The sequence below is a fragment of the Diospyros lotus genome, chromosome 4 (genome assembly GCF_014633365.1).
Source record: "Diospyros lotus cultivar Yz01 chromosome 4, ASM1463336v1, whole genome shotgun sequence".
In the NCBI taxonomy this organism is placed as follows: Eukaryota; Viridiplantae; Streptophyta; class Magnoliopsida; order Ericales; family Ebenaceae; genus Diospyros; species Diospyros lotus.
This window is the reverse complement of record NC_068341.1, coordinates 26,456,530-26,467,763: the sequence shown is the minus strand read 5'-3', so window position 1 is coordinate 26,467,763 and position 11,234 is coordinate 26,456,530. Positions and strand designations below refer to the sequence as shown.

The window sequence follows — 11,234 nt, the reverse complement described above, 5'->3', positions numbered from 1 at the left end:
ATAGAGATTTCTCCATAATTTTTGGGGTAAAAGGGATTTTCCTCCTCTATTGGTCTTTTTGAGTTGGTATCAGTGACTTTTGTTTTAGAATTTCCTCAATCATCTTTCTAATATCCATTATTTCTCGAGCATTAAATGTCGACGGGTTATCAACTTCTTATGCTTTCCTTGGTTGATCTTTAAGAGGAGCCTAACCTTCTTCGACAGTTGTACTCTCTACCAGTTGTAGGTATTTGTTCGATGGCGTATTCCCAAAATAGGTCTTCTGAACAGCTTGATTGGTCTCCAGAGGCAAAGTAGGCTCTGGCCAGTGTGCTCTAGCCTGAAGACTCTTTGAGAGAGAAAGACCCTCTCATATCCCCAAAAGAGTCATAAAGGGGTAGCAAACCTTGCCATTCAATCACTAAGTTTTTTAATGTCCACAATGAAGCATGATGTATGATGCTTTGTAATAATCTTGCCATCCTTTAAAGAGCTCGTACACTTTCCTCTTGTTGCATCTAAAGTACTTCATAATTGGGAATGGGATGATGAGAGGAACCGACACCTAGAGGTTCCTAGGACACCAAGAAAAGCCTTCCAGAGTCTTTGAGTGTTTTTGCGAGACTAAACCTCAGGTCCTTAACTTTGTCGATTTCCTACTTCAAGTTATATAGTACAAGCCATTGTTTTGCCTTAGCTTTTCAATCAGGGTTCCCATAGAGAGCGTCCACTGTTGTTGCTGAAACACAACAATTAAATTCGTAATTGGGGGAATTGCCTTAAGGTCTTTGGGACTTTGCAAGACAAAAGATGGTCAGAGAACATGGGGTGTCTCTTGCATAAGGCCTCTAATGATTAAGTTAGTTCAACTGGAAATAGGCAAATTAGGCAATGAATTTTTGTAGAATTTTAAGCATGCCTAGAGAGGAATCACCTCCTATTTACAAAGGTGGTGGGCAATAGGTGGTGTAGTATCCATCCTTGGGATTAACAGTTCCAACTTTTGGAATAAAGATTAAGGAAGTAATAGTTTGCACGTTTGCCTTGTGAATACCACGCGAGAGAGGCCTCCCCGAGGGTGAATCTTCGAATTTGAAAGGGACTCCCAAAGACTTTTATGCTTTCTTAAGAGAGCTTATCCTATGGGCTCCCGTCAAGAGGGTCTCTCGAAGACTTTTATGTCTCCCAGACTCTTTTGTAGCTCTCCTTTATTTTATTAGTTGGCTTTGAGCCTCAGTTTTAGAAATAAACCTTGGTTCAATCATGGATTCCAAACCATTACACATTAATATTACATGATATATTATATATAGTATAATATGATATAATATATATTATTTACTTAAAACTATTAAGTTTTTTAAATAAAAATCAAAAAATAAACTTAAACAACTTTTTATCTTGTTTTCATTTCCTATATTATTTCTCATTATTGTTTTCATTTTCTTCCTCTCCCCTACCCAACTTGTAGCTAGTGACCATAAATCACTCGGAAAAGCCACCTGCCAAGACACCAATCACCCCTAGAACAACTTTGCAAGATGTCAGTGACTCCCAAAGAATCATCAGACTCTAGAAATTCCATAAAAGGTCTTTTGATGGACATTAGCAAAAAAAGTGGTGACCTTCCCAAACATGTGATGCTTTTAGGGGGAGAAGATGTTAGATTTAATCGAATCAAACCAAACCGAATTTTAGTTATTTTATTGCAATGGTTCAGTTCGATTATTTTTTGTAGAAAGTTCAATTTTTGATTTTTGATTTAATTTTCTTTGTCGGAATTATGGAACTAACTGAACTGAACCATTGCATCCTTTTTTGAACTGCAGCCTTCTCTGTTCCTTGCAACAACAATTGGCGGGAAGGTTGTGTAGCAGTGGTGACCTAGTTCATGGCAGTCGCGACTCAATCGCCAGGGGCCCTGCGACCCTATAACTTTCTCCTTATTACAACGAATTCTATCGGCGGCATCACAATGCCGACTCTTCTCCGTGATTAACGACAATAGCAAGGCTGGGTGATCTCCTTCCTTCCTAGATCTGATTGTGGCATCCAAACTGCAACAACGACGACTAGATTTCTCTACAACCCAGATTAAGACCTGAGCTTGTTCAAATAACAGTGATAAGAGGAGGTGCTCCATCTCTTCCAGATCCAGCAATTGTTTGCCTTCCTCTTTCCCACGGGCGACAGACTCAACAAGGATGCAAGAAGCAAGGCCTATTTTGCATATAATATTTTCACTATTGAGTTGGTGCTTGTTACAATTGGTTTTTGTAACATTCCAATAATTTGGGAATAGTGAATAATTATTAATTTTTATATTTGTAGTGATTTGTGATTTATTAAATTGTGTGGATTTGAATAATTTGGTGGAAGAAATAATTATTATATTTAAGGTGAATATTGAATATTTGTGGGTTTAAGGGAAATATTAATTATTATGTGTTGAAGAAATGGATAAGTAACTATTGAAAATTTGGGGTATGAGAGTTATTAATAAGTAGGGTGTATGTGAGAATTTTTTATAGTAGGGGGGTTTAAATGTAATTTTTAAAAACTATGTTAAGATTACTTTAAAATCAGTTGGGTGCATTTTGTAACTGCACATGCGGTCGCGCATGCGAGGGATCAGGCGAGTGACGTGGGATTGAACTGTGGGTGTTGCGCGCGCGGGGGAGAAATTTTGTGAAATTTTTCCAAGTCAAGGGCACCCAAAAAGGCGTCAATTTGAGGTTGGAGGCGGTGGTGCGTTGGTTGCCACGCGACAGCTTTTGATGGCTCTTCTTTTTGCCTTTAAATCTCCATTTTACAGCATGTTACGGGCAGTGAATTGGGCATACAAAGAAGGGAAATTGGGGCAAAAAAGATGGCGTATAAAAGCTGGGAAATGGGAGGAAAATTCAAAGGAAATTAGGAAAAATTTAAGTTAATTGAAGTTTGAATATACAGGTAAGTGAAGTGAAGTAAATTATGTGAATAAATCTATATGGTTAGAATTTAATTTTGAATGTGATTTTACTAATTTTGAGAAATTGTATTTTATTTTGCAACATGTATCAATTTAACAACGCGAGGGCATAAAAATCCTGAAATATACTACTTAAAGGCAAGCTCTTTACTCTCTTTGTGAGTCTCCTTTGATTTATGGATTTCATCTCTTTCCATAACCCGATTTAATGCTAGAAATTCTTTATATGCGTTATGGATATTTAGTGTGTGAAGTTAATTAAATTAAATTATAGTGGAGACTTCTGGGGTTTAATTTGGTAAGTGCTTATGGGGTATTGCATTGCCTATACTTTCTTGAGAATAATGTCGAACCCGGTTAGGGGTAGGTTCCTAGTGAGTCAGTTATGGTTGTGGGTACCCTCTGGGGTGAGTTGTTGTAATCAGGGGACTCGATATTTGTTTGTGTGAGTTATAGGGTATGGGTACAAAACTACTGACTGTCGACCGTTGGGTCGTGGCAATCAACGGCTAAATGTATGGGCGCCAGTTATCAGCTAATACGATAAACTATAGATGGATTAGAAACGTTGGTATCGCCGGACACCCACCCTTGATGTTGTGCATATCATGATGTGTCGCACATGGGAATGGGTTGCATTCAGTGGGGGGCATCACTTGTGTGTGTTGGGAAGTATGCGCATTGGCATGATCCGATTGGTCTGTTAACTGCCAACTTGGGTATTACAAGTGCACATATGCATTTAAAGCATTTTGCTTGTGTGAATTCTTATGTGGGCGTAGCATGGCCTAATGATTGATTTATGGGGGTCTTAACATCACATTTATGTTGCAAAAGCCATTACATTTATTATTTATTGCATTGCACAGTTACCGTTTGATATGGATTGTGGTGTAGAGTTGATCCTCGATAGTTATGAGTGGGAGCTAGGCTCTAGATAGCTATGACTCGGGAACTCCGATATTGGATTCTGATGGGAGCCTCGGGCTCGTGTGGATTGTGTTGTAGGAGCCTCAGGCTCGTGTGGATCGTGTTATGAAAGCCTCGGGCTCATGTATATTATGCCAGTCAGTCATGGTTGTGGCAAGTTTGTATGTTGGAACTTGGGTGCTAGGATGTGCACTTTTTGTGTGGGCCCAAGGACCATTTTGTGCATTAGTATATTTATGTTGAGCATTGAATATCCTATTGCATGGTTACGTATGGCATTATCATATACAACATTGCACTTTGTGGAGTGTATTCTGGGTGAGAGAGTTATTCCCAGCCTTATCATTGATATACTATGGAGCGTATTCTGAGGGTGGTTTATCTCCATCTTTATCTTTGTTTTAGTTGTATTTGGTGGGATGTATTCCAATGCGAGAGGCATATTCCTTGTCTTTCCTTTATTCTTCCATTCTATTTGTTGAGCTATGTGACTCATCTTGTTTTTACCATCATTCCAGGTATGGGAGCTGATGTAGTGGCTAGACTATTTGGCGTGTCAGTCTTAGGTGGCTGTGTGTACAGGTCAATCCTGATCGAAAAGATCTTTGGGGTGTGAGTTGTGTTCAGGGGCTCGGATATTGTGGTTTGTGTGATTTGATTGGTTGTTGTGTTGTTAGGTATGATTAAGCCCATGAGTTGTGTATTTATGATTAATTTCCTTCTGCTGTTGTATAATTATGGGGCAAAATCTCAGCCCGTGCATTTGTGTTGTTAGCTGGACGTAATTAAAAATTAAGGAATTTCTGGATTGTCATAGGTTTTTGGTTATTGGTTATTTTTTGTCAATCAATTATTTCAGTTTCTTCAGTCTAAGTTCGGTTTGGATTTTTTTGCTTTTGTGTGTTAGTTCAGTTTTCAGTTTGGTTATTTTGGTTTATATTTGTTTTTTTTTATTATTGGTTATTTCAATTATTTTAGTTAATCAGTCGGTTCGATTCAATTTTCTCTACTAATTTAGTTATTTTGATTAGTTGATTTCGATTGATTCGATAACCAAACCAACCGTTTGTACACCCCTAAATGCTTAAGTGTACTTTGCTTTGGTTTCATGCAATTCACAAATCAGTCTTCTCCCATCTATCCTTAGCCACCTTATGGGGTATTTTTAAGAGGTTATACGACGCCCGTGTTGCCCATGTCAAACACAAACACTTTCCCAAAAACGTATTAAAAGTTTATCTTGCAAAACAAAGAGAGAGATAAAAAACACATGAAAAAAAAAGGCACTTGGATCTTATCTTTTAGTATTGCTAACAAATTGTTTTGAGTAATTTTTTACAGTTTAAGTGACCTCGCGCATGTTTTTGCAAATTTCAAATCCTTCATGCACAAGTTCTGCACAAGTTGGTTGCCCTAGTTTAGTTGAAAAGAGGTTGTCTGAAATTACTAGTGTCAGGTCATCAAAGGGCTAAAAATAACTTCAAACAGGTCGCCAGAAGGAAATCTTGTCAAAACCCATTGTTGGGGGCCAAGGGTTCTCCCCTTACTAATCTATCAAAAACAAAACCCTTATGCATGGCTTTCGAAAACTCAACCCCAACACTAACACAAAACTCTAATGCGGGACAACTTCAACCGCATCAAGTTTCAAACCAACATTAACCTCCATAACTAGGGCAATTTCCTAGAGATATACATCCATGCACTTCTCGTCAGGGACAAGCCTACTGCCTCTCTTCATTCCTCATCGTCACCTTGGCCCAAACCTTCTTCTCAGGCTCAAGAGCTAGTTGGTTGCTAATTCTACAAATAACCTGACTTTGTCTCCAAATTAAGAATCATAAAAGGAAGCAACGAGCAATAGAGGAGTCACCAAAATTGGGGGATCATCGGAGTTAAAAGGGCCTACTTATATTCGTATTAAAATGATGAATCAAGTGCCAGTCTACATACCGAGAAAGGTTTCCTACCAAAGCTAGACATGATGGATTAATTATAAGTGGGCACCAACAAGTGGAAATGACAATTTTTGGCTCAGGGTCATCAAATAGAGATGAGATCTTATCTTTATTGAAGACCATTGTTTGGGCTAGCCAACATCCCTAGTCATAATCTCCAACTAAGACAAAATACATTGTGTAAGATTAAAACATAACTTCCTTGTCATAATCTCCAAGTAAGACAAAAGACATTATGTTCAACATTCTATAACACATGACCAATTAGGATACATTAGTTAATAAACTAAATTTTTATATTTCTAATGACAATAAAACACCAAAACTATATTTCAAACTCATAAATATCAAATTAGCGTGTTAGGCACAACAAAAGTAACAACCAGCAGATGCACCTAGTCCGACAATGCCCACTTGTCATCGCCGACGTCGCCACAATCCTCCAAAGATCACAACTTCCAATTCACACCACACCAACCCATCGATGACGAGACTAAAATGAAGTATGAGCTTGCCTTTCTCATCCACATTCCAAACTTTCAGTTCCAACAACTGATGAATGATGTTAAATACAGCTTAAAGAAAGCCTCAATAAGGAGATTGAATAATCAGATGAAGAACCTAGTCCAACAGTCGTGTGGCAACAATAATTCAGAGTTACAATCGAGTCGAACAGTTAGGTAACCATTCATCTTCGCCATGTCTGTAAGGGGACATGCATGTCTCTTTGAGAATGACACGTGGGTGTCCAACACATATCACCAACATGTTGCAAAATCCAACACGCTGACAACACTGGAACACCGCCCTCTTTGCTGAGTCTATGCTTTATAATAGATGGTCATCTTTAATGGATCAAGACTAAGTGTGCCTCTTAAAAAAATGCGTACATTGTGCAACCAAAATTTTCATCTCTCATCAATCCCCAACTTGGGCATCCTCTATATCCCTTACACGGTATGGAATGAGAATAAAATCTAAATAAGGCATTATATGGAAATACAATCACACACAATGGTGAAATTATTAGTGTTTTCATGAATCAATGCAAGATTCGTCATTCATCTATTGTTGTGTCCCATAGGTATCTACTGCGATTTTATTTAGGATATGTCAGGTTGACTTTTCTATGTTATGATGTCTGTGTCCCCATCTATACTCATGCTTCTTGGATTCTTACAAAAGACTCTTCTATCTTAGCTCTCAAAAAATTAAATAATTCAAACAAATTTTAGAGGAAATAAATCATATATAGGACTATGTAAATCTAGACCTAAGGAAGAAAACATTACTTTATGGGAGAAAAACTAGTCTTCACTCGTTTACTAGAGTAAAGAAAGGAAGAGACTCAAAATTAAATCGTATAAATTAAACTAAAAAAATTGTAAAACTTAAACAGCATATGCCTCAAATGGAATGCGTTATTAGGACGAAATCCTATTTGATCTTTATTAGTCAAGTTAACATTGGTAGAATGTAATATTATTGAAAAATAACATTAATGGAATGTGATAGTTATTTGTCTGGATAACATTAATGAAAATTTAAAAACTCAAAAAATGAGATGGAGAGTATGAATGAAGATAATATTTTATTAATATCAAAAATACATTAAAAGTGCCATTCACTTATATCTTATCTCCTAAAATATAAATTTAACATTTAAGATATTATCACTCATACTTGTATCATTAAGAGTTAATAATTTTTTTAATGAAAATATTAGTTATGAGAATTATTTTTAATCTATAATTAATTTTTATATAATATTTTACATATAATATATTATATAAAATAATTAATTAATAAATTAAAAGAGATTTGCATTTAAAAAGTGAAAGGCAATTGAAATTGGAGATATGGCTCTCGACTGGCAGCAATTAAAAATTGTCAAAATGTCAATTGAATTGAAATTGGCAATCAAAGGAAAAGATAATTGAGGGGAGCGAGGCTCCAGGCGCATTAATAATGCGCCTGCAAGAGGGAAATTATTAAGGGATGAGGTGGGAGAGAAAAGTACTGCCCCCGATTTCAAGCATATTATATTACTGATGAGGACTTAATTTTTTAAAATTTTAATAAAGTATATTTTTATTTTTTATTTTTTATTAATATTTAATTTAAAAAATTATGCGCATCATGTACTATTGTCAAGATGATATGAAGAAATTGACATTTGTCGAGTAATTGAAGATATTAAAGAGTCAATTGGATAGCTAACATTACTACTCAAAATCTAGTGTAATTGGGTCAACTATTCAATAGAATTCAACCAAAGAAAAATCAAGCATTTTAATTCCAAAGAAGGACCAAGCATTTTAATTCCAAGGAAGACCCAATCATTTTAATTCCAATGAAGATCCAAATCCAACATAAAGAAGACCCATAACCCAACTTGTAAAAAATCTATGTTTTTTATTTTTAAATATTTGTTTTATGAGTATTTTATTAGGTGTGTTTTTTAGTTAAAATTCATTTAACTTTAGGTGTGTGAGTGCCCATTAGATATAATTATATCTAGTTGAATAATTGAAATTGTGTGGTTTGTATTGCATCTTGTATGCTATAAATAGCTCACTTGGTTGCACTTGTAAGGTGATTATTATTCTTGAATCAAAACTTAATTGTTTTCTTATATTTTTTTTTTTTTAGAATTGCTCTTATTCTCTCTTTTCTTCTTTATTATCTTCTCTTGTGATCTTACTTTCTTTCTCTTTTATCTTGAATTCTTATGTCATTTATTGTTACTTTATTATCCACCGCTTAAATGGCTGGTTAATTTATGTCTTTAAATTTCTGTAATTTTAATTCACATCTTTTTATTATCCACTGTCTAAATGACCGGTTAATTTCTGCTATTTTAATTCCTGTCATTTAAATTTTGTTATTTAAATTACGCCATTTAAATCCCTGTCAATTAACTTTCAAATAAAGATGAGTAGCTAAATCCAATATTGAGTTAAGGCAAGGACAGTGACCAACGCCAATGATTCCTCAAAAAAAGCTGCGCTTTAAATGAGTGACATTAATTTAAATTTCAGTATGAATGTGTATTAATTATTGAGAAATCACTAGGTTTGGATTGGAGCATAAGCCTAACTTAGAGCTTTCATGCCACACATGGGAGTTACTAGAACTATAAACGCTATCATACCCAAACACAGATGATTAATTTAGTTATTTTGTGTATTAATTACAATTGAATTTATGGTAATTGCTTAAATTAGAATCTCGCATATCATGTATGAGGATTGCTTAAACTAGAACTATCATCATCTCTAATTGTATTTAATAACAAACCCTTATATCTGAAATTAAATTAATGTTGCTAATCTTTTCTACTAAAAATTGGGGATCAACGAATTGATGCTGAAATTGTCTTAATTCAAGTGCTATCCAATTTCATATTCTCTCATTTAACGTTTATTTCAACTTCTACTTTGCTTTATTTCCTAATATCTGTTATCTAAAAATTCATAAAAAATTCTTGTTGTCAATTCGTCCAAATGCATGTGTATGTGTGTGAACTATCACTGACACAATCACTCATGTCTCAACACAACGAGAACATGCCACCTGTACTTGGGAGTGATCATGGTGATCAAGATTCTTTTGAACTTGATACATGTAGGCCTCTCAGGGAATATCTCCACCCTCCTAGGCAAACTACACCACCTTGCATAGTATTTTCGGTTAATCATCATAGATTCAATCTTAAACCTGGCACTATCCAACTGTTGTCCACTTTTCATAGGATGGACTTTGAAAATCCTTACACTCACATGAAGGAGTTTGAAGAAGTTTGTGGAACTTGTATGGAACAAATTGTCAATGAGGATGTGGTTAGATTAAAGCTCTTTACATTCTCATTAAAAGATAAGGCGAAGATGTGGTTAAACACGCTTGCGCCTCGATCTATTAGAACGTGGAGAGAAATGCAAACCACGTTCTTGAAAAAATACTTTCCAGCAAATAGAACCACAAATCTCCAAAGGCAAATAATGAATTTTTCCTGCAAACCTAATGAAAACTTTGCTCAAGCATGGGAACGATTCAAGGACCTTCTCAATGCCTGTCCACATCACGCTTTCGAGTAGTGGAGAGTAGTTAGTTTATATCATAATGCTTTGTCTCCCAATCTTAAGATAATAGTGTCAACCATGTGCATTGGGGAATTTTTCAACAAATCGCCTGATGAGGCATTTCATTTCTTTGACACTTTAGCAAAAAATATTAAAAATTGGGAAGTTCAGCCACTATCAGCCAATGATTCAAGAGACTATCCACAACCCAGAGGTAAACATCAACTGAATGAGAGTGATAATTTGAATGTCAGGTTAGCTGCATTAACCTGGAAGATTGAAACTTTATAGATAAAGAAAGCCCAGACTGTTAATGAAATTGAGGTTAGGTGTGCTGTGTGTGAGATTTCAAACCACAAGATATAGGATCGTCCTACATTACCTGCTTTTAAGGAGGTATTGTATGGTCAAACTGGAAACACACATTCACACAACAATGAAGGAAGGCAATATTCAAACCAGAATCAAGAGAGGAATTTTCATTCCGGGGGCCACCATACGAACTTCAATTCTTATCATCCCAACCTCCATCATCATCCTAACTTCTCATGGAGAAATGATTCTGCAGCCCAGCTGCCATTCCCTTCACAATTTCAAGCTAATCACGGGTTTACAACCAACACATACCAACCTCCTCATAGGAGATCCTTAGAAGACACTCTCAATCAATTCATGTAAGGTCAAATGGGAACAAATGCACAAGTGGCAAAATTCCAAGAACAAACCAATAAAGCCATGGAAGACATTAGAAGCCAATTGACCAAGCTGACCCAAACATTGAATGTAAGAGAACCTGGACGATTTCCTTCCCAACCTAATCCGAATCCCGTAGGTCAAACCCATCAGGTAGAAGCCTTATCTAGTGAAAATAAAAGTCATGAGCAAGTGCAAGTAGTAACTGTCCTGAGGAGTGGAAAAATAGTTGAGAAACCTGAAAACCCTAGGATGTCATACCCTACTATGCAAGAAGAAGAGATAGTCGATCATAGTGATTCGGTTATTAAAACAACCTTGGAGGAAGAACAGATACTAAGTAAAAAGGAGGACAAAGGCAAAAATGTTGTAGAGGGAACTCAATGCAAGCTCAAACCTCCTTTTCCTCAAAGATTGATCAGTGCAAAGAAGGAACAACAAAATGCGGACATATATGAAATGTTCAAGCAAGTGAGAATCAACATCCCGCTGTTGGATGCAATCAAACAAACAGCTTCATATGCAAAATTTTTGAAAGATCTGTGCACTGTCAAAAGAAAAATAAATGTGCATGAAAAGGCATTCCTGAACGAACAAGTCAGCGCCATTCTCCAATTG

General features: G+C 36.0%; 1 pseudogene; it reads right to left on the bottom strand.

Annotated features, from left to right (window-relative positions):
* Positions 1 to 9,831: 9,831 nt before the first annotated feature.
* Positions 9,832 to 9,931, bottom strand: LOC127800859 (small nucleolar RNA R71; annotated as a pseudogene).
* Positions 9,932 to 11,234: the final 1,303 nt, after the last annotated feature.